General features: G+C 47.8%; 1 long non-coding RNA gene across 1 annotated transcript; it reads right to left on the reverse strand.

Moving 5' to 3' along the window:
• Positions 1–7,616: 7,616 nt before the first annotated feature.
• LOC125540700 lies at positions 7,617–8,209 on the reverse strand. Its single transcript, XR_007297362.1, has 2 exons — positions 7,957–8,209; positions 7,617–7,884 (listed from the first exon to the last, which is right to left on the reverse strand). It is a non-coding gene; the product is annotated as an uncharacterized LOC125540700 (long non-coding RNA).
• Between the last annotated feature and the right edge of the window lie 3,510 nt (positions 8,210–11,719).

Genomic DNA, 11,719 nt, shown 5'->3' on the forward strand with positions numbered 1-11,719 from the left:
TAAGATAGAAGGGGTACTCAGGATATTTATCTTCCTTGGGTGAAATGTGGTTATTTGGGGGGAAGGTTTGGGGTCAGCTTGTCCATGGGTTCAAGGTTTTAGTCTGGGTGACATAGATGAGAGAGGCACTCACAATCAACAAACAACTCATAACATTTCATATGAGATTCCAAACACCTCAACTTTTATTGCTTTCAGAGCTATTACAATTTCCATTTCATAACTCAACTCAACATCCCCAACGAAAATAAAAGTGTGTTCCAACTTTATTACATGCTTTATTCCAATATCAAGATCTCAACTACTCTGCTCAAGCTCTCCTCGGGTCTGAACATTCTCTGAAAATGTCCTACTCCTTTGCAGCGTAAACAAATGGCGTCAGACAAATCCAGGGGCTTCCTGGTGGTTATCTTGGCTCCTTGGGTTCTTGCTTCCTTGCTGGGCATTTGCTAGCGTAATGACCTAAATCCTTGCACCTGTAACAAGTGATTTGACTCAGGTCCTTTTCTGCAGAAATTGGGTTGTTCTGGGGATATATACACGCTCTTTCTCTTCCTGGACTTCTTCGTTCCGATCAATTCTTCTATCTCATGTGGATCAAACTCCACTTCTTCTATCGGGAAGTCTCCAAGATACTCTTGGTTTTCCTTCATGCAATATGTGAAAAATGTCCTTCTTCTCCACATGAATAGCAAGCATTGGAGTAAAATCGGTTTAGGCTTTCTCCATCAGGGTCGTCAACATCTTCTTTCATCAAGTTTTCTTAAACTTTCCCTGAGGGCTTCTTTCACTTGCTTCCTTCTGCTGCTTGGTAATTTCTTGTACTCTTGGGGATAATATGACACTCGGGCAGGGTAGTGCATGCAGTTCCTCACACAAGAAACAAAGTAACCTGCCTAGTTGGTGCATTCTTCTTTCGCGTTGGTGGTAGTTTCCTTCATCAAGAGGGCATCCATTCCTTGTGTTCTTCATGGGTATTGTCCATGCTCCACCACACAATCTTGCATGCACAAGTTTCTTCATTTTGTTGCCATATGGCTTAATAATAAGAGACCTCAGTAGAGTCATTCTTGAATTCCTCCCAAGTTTTTGCTCCGTTACATCCTTGTATGGCCTGATGCATTTTCCACCAGGTTGTGGCACTTTTTGTAAAGTACTGAAGAGCGTATTGAACCTCATACTTCCTTGCAACCAAATTGCTCCTGAAGTGATTCTCCATGCTTTGAATCCATAGCTCTGCCTCAACTGAGTGATCGGTTCAGAGAATGCAAGTCCATCTTCATTCATCATCTATTGGGTCCAAGGGTTTGGGATGAGATAAGAGGGATAGACAGATACACACAATACACACAATATAGTTTGGAAAATAGGTTTTATTTGTTGCTGTCGGAAAACACACACCAAAATATGACACCTCACAAATCATCGCATCTAACGTGAGTATACAACAAGGGTTTGGTCTTCTAAAGGTCATATAAATCTTGGAATTCTTCAATGTCTTCAAAGTCTTCGAGTCTTTGACTTTTGTAGCTTCAACTCTTCTAATGTATGTTGAAGTCCTCTTTTACACTGAAGTGGTCCTCAGTTGTCTGATATCTTGCCCTTCTCGGAGTGGTCTCATCAGTTGATCCTGCGTGTGGTCAAAGGGAAAAGGGGTATTGTACAACTATTTGAGGTAAAAGGAAAGATTTGATAAAGCTCAGAAAAGAAGAGAGGTAAAGGACCTTTTTGAAAATAAAGTTTTAGAGAAATCCTTTCCTAAGGGCTTTCTAGTTTCTAGGGTCACGTCCTACAGTCAACATGTGCTCTGATACCATCTCTGTAGCGACCCGACCTCAAACGGTCAAGCCTCTGTGTATCCGTGCCATCCCTGGATCGGTATGCTGGCACAGACAGTACATCAATGTATATATCAAAGTGCAATCACATGTATAAATAATGTAAAACTGATATATACCTCATAAGTCTCAGCGGAAACAAACATAAGGGTGTGGAGTCCATCAACGCCAACGGCAAGTTGAGTGTAGACCGTAACCCTACAACGTAACTCTTACTCGTCGTAGAAAAATTCCTGCAACATAAGACGTTGCAGCCCTGTAGGTCAGTACATTGAATGTACTGGCAAGTCACATCATAAGAATAATGAAACCTATTGTACATGCAATTTGGCTGGTGGAAATCTCTAAGTTTAGTTTTTGCATAAAGCTAGTTTTTTTCCTAGAATAAAAGATATTATTCTACTACTACAAAATAGCATAGGATGAGTTGGCAAACCCAACTCAATCCAGTCCCAAAGTTTCATTTAAAACCCAACTGTTTAATTAAGAGTGATGAGATCTCTCAGCATTTCCACTACTAGATGCTCAAGTTGTCCGTAACCGGGGACACGACTAATCGATTGGGTTTTAACACTCTGCAGAGGTTTGCGCACTTTTCCCCACAAGACTCGGTCGCCTCCCTTGAAATTCTCGCACTGCCTGGCGTTTGAGAACAGGATGACCGAGACATAGTCTTTCGAAAATGTTCCCCCTTAACCCACAGATAGGCTGGTACACCTACATCGTTCTACATCTGCTAGCCCACCCCGGAAGGGGTCACACTAACTACTCAACTAAGCCAGAGCCCATATTGGCTTGTGACTGCACATGTAAGCTTCTAGACATGAGAATAAGATTGATCTCTTTGAGCCTGGGCGGACGGACCACTAGTGGTGCACCACCATGGATTTCCCATGCATGCTCCCACTGTACTTCGCCACCATTCAAACCAAACCTCCGCCCAGGTAGTTCATTAAGTTATCTTGGTTCTACTTACTACTTTGTCACTCATCTCTCACAATGAACACTTCCCAATCCACGTCTACATTGGCGAGGCAAAATTAAACTTACGCGGTGGTGACAAAGGTATATGGTTCAAACCTACCTCAATGAACTACTAGGTAACGGCATAGCCATCTGGCATCAATAAATCCTACCATGCAATCCTACCACAAAAGGACTAAGTGCATAATATAAAACATAGGTAATTGGAAGAATGGTCCAAATTGTGAACTTGCGCCTGGATACTGGCTAGGTTGAATTCTAGATCGATGTACTCGGTTTCGCACTCCGGACAGTTCTATCATCAAAGTAATTAACATATAAGCATTCAGTCCAGAGAGCAATAACATGCAACACAAAAGACTCGGAAAACCAAATGAAACCCCACAACATTAACTTGCATGCAAATAATTCTAGGTGCCAACAATAATGGACATAAGGTGCAAAACCATGATGTGAATCTAATCGTTGCATACTTGGCATAGTAATAAAACTATCATGGACAGATCCTAGGTGTGTGAAATATTTTGAGAAAGTCTAGGTGATAGGGGTTTAGCTACCGGACAGGTGCAAAAGAATCACGTCATCGGAGCTACGGTTTAGGAGAATAATGGCCATTTTGAAGTTTGAATTCAATCTGAATAAAATTCAAATTTTGAATCTTGACAAAAGTTTAAAGATGACACTACTGGATAGATTCTAAATCATATGAAAGAATTTGCCGTTTGGTTTTCATCGATTTGGAGTTACGGTTAAAAAGTTGTGGCTAAACTAAAATCAGGGGACTAATCTGCTAATTTCAGGGACTAGATGGTGAAACAGAAAATAAACTAAACTACGATAGGTCTCGACATGTGGGGCAGATTTCCTACTGGCCGAGCAGCATTCGCTGCGGAAGCTATTTCGGCGAACGGCGCTATCCCTAAAGCAAAACAGCTTACCGCGGCTAAAAATGAAAACCGGAGACCGGTTTTTAACTAAACCACACGGTTTATTTAAAACCGTGGTTAACCGACCTAATTCAAGTAAATAAATAAATAAAATAAAATAAACGAACGAGGCGGGAGGCTCGGCTTACAACGGGGATGTCGATGAGCAGGAGACGGTGGCGCTGGCGTCGGCGGTGACGGGCGGTGGCGGCGGTGCTCCTCGGCGGAGGGGGAGATGACGGACGGGACGGGCGCGTTGTGGGCGGTCCGGTGGTGGAGGCGGCTCGCGTCGGGGACGTCGGGGTCATGCTGCGTGGAGACGGCGGCTCCGTGCTCCGGCGAGGACGCAGGTCATCGGGGCGGCGTCTCCGGCTGTCCCTAGGGGCAAAAAAAATGTCAACGGGATGCACAAGGACTCGGTCAGTGTCCTGGTGAAGAAGAACAGGGTCGAGGCAGCCTCACGGATGGCAGAACGGAGCGGCGAGGTAGCTCCGGCCGGTGAGATCCAAACGACGAAGGCGGCGACTGTGAGCGGCGAGGGGACGAGACGGAGGGCAGAATGGAGAGAGGGGGTCGAGGGCTCTTTATAGGCGCGGCTAGGAGGTGCGGGGCTGCGGGATAAGGTTTATCCCGAGCGAGGTGGCCGGCGAGTGTGCTGCTTATCCTGCACGGGGAAAGCGGGAGGTTGAAGACGATGGCCTAGGCAGCGGGCCCCGCTGGCAGTGGCGGTGGGAGAGAGCGAGTGAGGGAAGAGGGGCATGGGCGAGCGAGGCGTAAGCCTTCGGGCGCTGGTGGTCGGGCGCGGGCAGGCCTGGGGCTTCGGGCACTGGGCCAGCTGGCCAGTTGGCCAGTGGGCTGAGCGGTTGGGTGGCTGCTGGGCCGGCTGGCCAGCGCGTGCGTGCGTTTTTTTAATAAAAACGTTTTTCTTTTTTTTACAATCAGAAAAACAAACAAACTGAGTAATAATAAAAAAGATATATAGGAATATTATATACCAAAATGCTCATAAAAATACCAAGAATAAGAAGAACTATTTTCCAAGTTCAAATAAATTCCAAAAAAATTCATAAAAGTCAAACTGTGCTACTGTTGCATTTAAAATCAATAAAAATCATTTTTAAAATAGCAAAATGATTTCAAATTTATTTTCTACTAATTTTACATTGAAGGGAATCATTTTACCCTTATTTCCATTTATTTATTTTTAGGAGAAAAATATTTTAAAAAGAAACTCAAATAACTCCCAATTGGATTTGAATTTGGAATTTCAAACAACTTAGAATGGAAAAAATGAGTTTCAAATAACTTCAAAGCGACTTCCAATTTATTTCTTTGAAACTTCCAACTCTCTTTCCTCGAATATGAAGAAGTCATTTTATCTTCCCTCATGAACTCATTGAGTTGCTTAAAGTTTCTAAGTTTGAAATATTTCAAAATGGAATTCAAATCATTTTCAAACCCCTTTTCATTTCTTTAAATGGAAGAGGTCATATTATCTTCACTCTAGGGTTTTGTAATGAAATGAATTTGAACTCAGGGAGATCAAAATGCAAGGTGAAAGTTTTGGAAAGTCCTTTTATTCCCTCTCATTCAACTTTCAAAAAGTTTCAATTTCCACTCAGTTTCACACAAAAATCAAACAAACAATCACAATTATTTGTTTAATATAACATTCCAAAATTTAGAATTTTGGGATGTTACACGCACCCTCGCCTGGCTACGCCGACGGCGACGCGCACGGCGGATTGAACCCCAACATCGCCTTTCCGCATGGCCAGTGCACCTTACCCTCCGGTCTGAACCCCGACAAACGCACTCCCTCACTCGCATTCACCGGCGTCCAGTACCCTCATACACCTACTTGCCGTCGGGTTACGCCGCCTCCCCGACGCCGCCCCTGCACCGTGGCACCCCTGCACTTCTCGCAAGCCTCGTCGTCGCATTTCGGCAACCCCGACGCGAGGGAAGCCGACATTGACGAGATCATCACGAGCAGCTCAACCGCCGCCGCCTCCCCTAGGTTCCAGGCGCAAGACGATAGAAAGGACCTCGCCCGCGACATGGACAACAAGCTCGACTACGGCGAGGAGAAGGAGGAGGAGCCGGCGCCTGCTCCGGCTAGTAAAGGGAAAAGGAAGAAGCGGGGCCCAGGACCGGCGAGCCGCGCGTCAAGTGGACGTCCAAAGAAGACGAGTGCCTCGCCGAAGTATGGAAGACCGTCTGCCTCAACCCGATCACCGGCACGAACCAGAACGCCGACACATACTGGGAGCGCATCAAGTCGGAGTTCGATGAGCGCAAGTTGGTCGACACCTACTTCGCCACCATCCACATGCAGCGCGGCTCGAAGGCCGTGACGAACCATTGGGCGCTCATCCAAACGGTCTGCAACAAATGGCATGGGATTGTCGAGGAGATCGCGGCTCGCCCGGAAAGCGGCGCCAATGTCGAGGGTCGGGTATGCACAGACGCAGGCTCCCACTTCTTTTCACCGTGTGCGTCGCTGACACTTGTTCTTCGGCGTAGATGGTTCGGATGTTCGCCATGTACCGCCAGGACAGCAGCACCGACCAAGAGTTCAAGTAGCTTCTCGTGTTCCCCTGGATCAAGAAGTGGGGAAGTGGGCGGATGTCCGACGCACCCTCGCCAAGGCCAAGTAGACGTACAAGCCATACGCGCCCATGCCGGGGGCGGCGGATGGGCGCCCTGACGGCAACAAACGAGCCAAAACGGCGAAGAACGTCTCACCGGCTACTGAGTGGTTGCATGCATCCTTCGAGCAGTGCATCACCAACGCAAAGAACCACGCCGCCCAGAGGGAAGAAAAGTCCGAGGCGCGGTGGTCGGTGTTGATGATGAACAGCGCCGTCAAGTTCGACCTACTCCGGACCAACGAGTCACCGCGAACAAGAGGGACACCGACCTGGCATTCCTGATGGGGGCGGACATGTCGACGATGGACGAGCAGGTCAAGGCGTGGTACCTGGCGGAGCGCGGCCTCATCTTGAACCAGATGTCGTCGACGACCGCGCCAACTCCCACGCCGACCCCAACGCCGCCGCCAAGCGCGAGCGATGATGCCTCCACGACACCCAGCACAGAAGCCGCACCGACGTCGACCAGCCCGCGCACACCGACTCTCGCCAGTCCGACGCCGGAGGACAACGCCGCCGTTTGATGCATTGCCTACGCGTCCTTCCTTTTGAACGCCAAACTTTCGAGTATGATTGATCGCTGAACTGTGGCATGGTAATCGCCGAACTATGTGGCAGTCGTTGATCGCCGAGCTTGTGGCGTTTTTTGGATAGCGGGAAATGTCAAGTTTGAATTTATGCGCGTCTTGGGGCTGAAACCTAAGAGTGTGGCTGGGAACTACATCGCCCCAGGGCCAAAAAAGCGCCGGCCGGTGCGCTGGGGGGCGAACGAGTGGAGATGCTCTTATCTTCTTCTGTCGCTTGCTACCTTGTCTAGGCTAGGCCTTATCTTCAAACTGTGCTGAAGAAAGGGTATTGACGGTGGCGCTCCTTTGGCTTGAGCCAGTACTTATAGTCAACGAGAGGTGGTCCACGGATCTGATTGTAGTTTTTGTTACATCTGGTGTTTTTTGCACTAACATAATTGATTATGAATAGATTAAAAATTTCTCTCGCTAAGAAAAAAAAGAGACAAATAGCAAATACCCTCCTAGAGCACATCCCCTTCTCCACCCTTTTTTTCATTTTGACGAAAAGACCTTCTCCACTCTTTGGTTGTCTAGAATACCACCCTGCCGCCAGAGGCCGATTCATCGCCTGCGAGGACCAAGCGTCACCGCCACATGGCCTTATGGGACACACACAAGACAACCATATTCTCTAGCTGCATGTAGTTCAATAGACGAAACTAGGCTTTCTCAAATTTCCGTTACACCCGTGTGCAGATGCAGCATAATCCGAAATAGGAACATGAACAAATCAAAAATAGGAGTACATAACGCAACCAAAAAAAACGGGGGGTACAACAAGTATGGTGAAACAATACCGTTTTATTTCATCCGTGCGAGCCTTTAACAGGGACAAATTCAGCTTTAGATTCCATCTCAACGAACTACGCAGAGCTCAAATTCATCATAACGACATCACCAATGGCTGGGCTGGCTGCAGATAATAGTTCTCAGATATTGAAAGAAGAGCAAGAAGGAGGAGAAGAAGAGGAAGAGTAGGAGAGACCTGCACATGTAGTAGTCTGGTCGAGTTGCCTTCATGATGGCCATGCAGGTTTGTGCTCTCTCTGCAGTTTCTTCCTTTCAGAGCCAAAGGTATAGTGTGAGAGGTATGTCTCCAATCGAGCTCTGCTGTAGCAACTAGCAGTACGCGCAAAACTAGAGCAGGGAGACTCTCCCGCAGGATGATAGTCTTATCACCAACCAACAACTTCAAAGTTGCTCCATCAGAAAAGCACTCAAAGCTGCCGTGTACGTACTAAAGCTTTAATATACTATTGTTTACTCCATGATTAGGGATAAACAATTACCCCAGCAACTCCCAACAAGCTAACCTCCGCACTCAAAGTGTGACAAAATTAAAGGGCATTGTGGTTGGTGCTGTCCTAGTCTACCTCCATGTCCAACAACTACATCTTTCTGCTTTTGCAGGATCACAACCAGAACCACTTTCACAGATACATTCACCAGTCTGTCATCAATTATTCTCAGATAAACTAGCAAAACTTTCCAAGGTAAACAAAATTACAGGGATTCACGCGCATGTATGTCAAATTAACTTAGACAAGTACTACTGAATATTACCTCTCCTGAAATGTTTCTCACCACCTGATCGAATAGAAGGACAGCTCTTCTATGATCTATCATGTATGCAAGTACAATACGCTCCTGTGTAGCAAGCTCAGCATGCAAGTTGTATATTAGTATTCAAAATACCTAAACACTACTAGAATCTGGTTTTGACCCGAGTTCCGACACTTCACTGAGTTCATTCTATCGGGAACTCGGCAAACTTCTGTCTGCTGAGTTTAATCCAAAATTAGACTCGGCAGTGATAAGCAACTCGGCAGAGCTGTGCCTTTGCTAGGTTTCAACGAAAAACAACTAGGCGAACTTAATAAACTTGGCAGAATCTCATGTTCACCGAGTTTCTGCAGAAATACACTCGGCAAAGCCTGACAAGTGGGCCCTGCTGTACAGCAGTCGACGGAGCCCTGACGACGGCCTTTGTTTGCCGAGTTTTGGTTAATGGAGACTCGGTAAACATTTTATTTTTTATTTTTTTTAAATCGGAATTCCATAGGTCCCACGATTTGTCGAGTTTTGTCCTCAGCGCACTCGTAAACATTTTTCATTTTTCATTTTTTAAATCAAAATACCAGGCGTCACGGCTTTGCCAAGTTGAAAAACTCGGTAAAAACTGACGGGTGGGCCACTGGGTCACATGCAGTTGACCAGTTGACCGTGCGCCTTATTATGCTGAGTTCCAAAAGTCGGCAAACGATGCCTTCGTCTTAAATGGGGAACGCGAGGGTTCGCTCCAATTGAAAAGCCCTCACTCTCTCATTCTCTGGCTAGCACCCTAGCTAGCTCCCTCTCCTCCGACGATGGACCGCCGCCTCCTCCAATTCTTAGCGCCGCGCCGCGCCGCCGCATCAACGTTTCGATGGTCGAGTCATCAGCGTCGCGGACGGCCACCGCAGCGGCTACACCATGCTTTATGTATAAAGCAAACCACCAGAGCCAAACAAGAGCATACAAGGATCCAGCACAACACACACACACACACACCAGACAAGTAGCAAACGAACATGGTACGATAGGTTAATGCTGAGGGAACAACCTCAACAAGCCCAAGATAATTGAAATAAAAAGGAGGACAGCCGGCGCCGTGTCTAGACGCGTTGATGAAGCGCTGATCTAATCCGGCTCTGGAGGCGGAGGGGCACATCTTAGCTTTTCAAGAACACAATCGTAAGGCCCAGAACTCTCAGCACACACGTACACAGACACACACAAACACACAACATTAACCGGTTTGTCATCAAGTATACTCACGTGAACCAACAAGAGTTTCCAAGGTAAACTAAATTTCAGAGGAGCACCGTCGAATTTAAATAAGATAGAGCCTACCTGCTTGTGGCAGGATTCGAACTACTCTGGTTAGTAAGGATGCGCCACTGCGACCCTACCACTAGACCATTGCCCAATTCACATATGTCAAATAAACCTGGACAAGTGCTACTGAATATTACCCCTATTGCAATGTCTCTCACCACCTGATTGAACAAGGTAACTGTTCTCGGATCAAGCATGCACGCAAGGCATTCGATACACAGTGCACCAATATGCAACAGTAGTGCAGCGGATAAATAGACCGTATGAATGTAATGGGTATTGCATAAGTTACATGTCTTCAAGCATTTATTTACCTTCCCCGGACAAGAGCTAAAAGACACTGAACTGTGAAGTTCTGAACCTCAGCAGCCGCGGACGATGAGCAAAAAGTTCTGAACTTCTGATGCTTCGCACTGGGGCATGGCATGCAGTGGCAAATAAGGATTGTTTTCTATTGAACATGTGTCGAGCAAGTAGCTGAAGTTTTCAACATTATTACATGAATCACTGTGTAAAAATACATAGTAATTATCCCAAGTGGTAGCTTAGCATCACTAAGCATAAATACTGTAAAACCAAGACGGATGGCAGAAATAGAAGTCATTCCCATGCCTTATTACAAACCAGTTGTTCTTGTTTGTGTTAAACACATAATTGTGTCACGTATTGGAGACGCACAGGAGGTTGAGTATTTCTCCAGGATAGCTAAGCGCATAGGATATTCTGTTGTAACTACTAGCTAGCTTATCTCTTATCTTTCTTCTTCATCAAGTTGTATCTCAACCAACTATTGTACGCGTATCTCAGGTTCGCACCCTGCCTATTTAACGTGGAGCACGTCGCCCTGGATGGGTAGACGTTTCAGCCAACGCACATGGTAATCAGAGCCTTCCTACTTCCCATCTAGCCTCCATCTCCACCTGTGCCGAAACCATGTCTTCCTCCTCCGGTGCCGCCCAGTCCAATCTTAATGGGCAGGTCATTGAGAAGCTTTCCCGCACGAACTACGTGCTGTGGCGCACGCAGATCACACCCCAACTGCGTGGCGCCGGTGTCTTCGGCTACATCGACGGCACATCACCGGAGCCGGCCAAGCTCCACGCCGCCAAGGACAAGGACGGCAAGGACACCTTCGAGCCCAACCCTCTCCACCCTCTCTGGGTCAGGGAGGACCAGCAGCTGCTCAGCTTCCTCCTCAGCAACCTCTCCAAGGAGGTGCTGGTCACGGTGACCGCGGTCACCACTGCAAACGCGCTCTGGACGACGCTGGCGGGTATGTACTTGTCGCAATCGCTGAGCCGCGTCAACAACATCTGAACCTCCCTCATTAACGCGCAGAAAGGTACCCAATCCGCTGCCACCTACTTCGTCTACATGCGTGGCCTCGCCGATGAGCTGGCTGCGGCGGGCAAGCCGATCCAGGATGATGAGCTGATCTCCTACATCCTCCATGGGCTGGATCTGGAGTACCAGCCCCTGGTCTCGGCCCTCGACGCACGCGTCTCACCCGCCTCCCTCGATGAGATCTTCGCCATGCTCAGCAACTTCGACCGACGCATGGCGCAATTCCACGGTGCGGGCGGCCACTCCTTCAAGTCGTCCCCAAACGCTGCAACCCGCGGACGTGGCGGTGGCCGTTCCTGCGGCTCTTCCCGCGGCAGGGAGCGGTCTGGTGGCAGCAGCAACAACGGCGGGTGCTTCAACAACAAGGCTCACCGCGGCGGCGGCGGTGGCTCTGGTCGATCTCGCCCGAAATCGCCTCATTGCCAGATATGTGGTAAGCCGGGCCACACCGCAAAAGACTGTTGGTACCGCTATGATGAGGACGAGGACGACTCTCAAGACGATGACAAGGTCGCTGCGGCGGCCGA

This window comes from Triticum urartu, chromosome 2 (assembly GCF_003073215.2).
Source record: "Triticum urartu cultivar G1812 chromosome 2, Tu2.1, whole genome shotgun sequence".
NCBI lineage: Eukaryota > Viridiplantae > Streptophyta > Magnoliopsida > Poales > Poaceae > Triticum > Triticum urartu.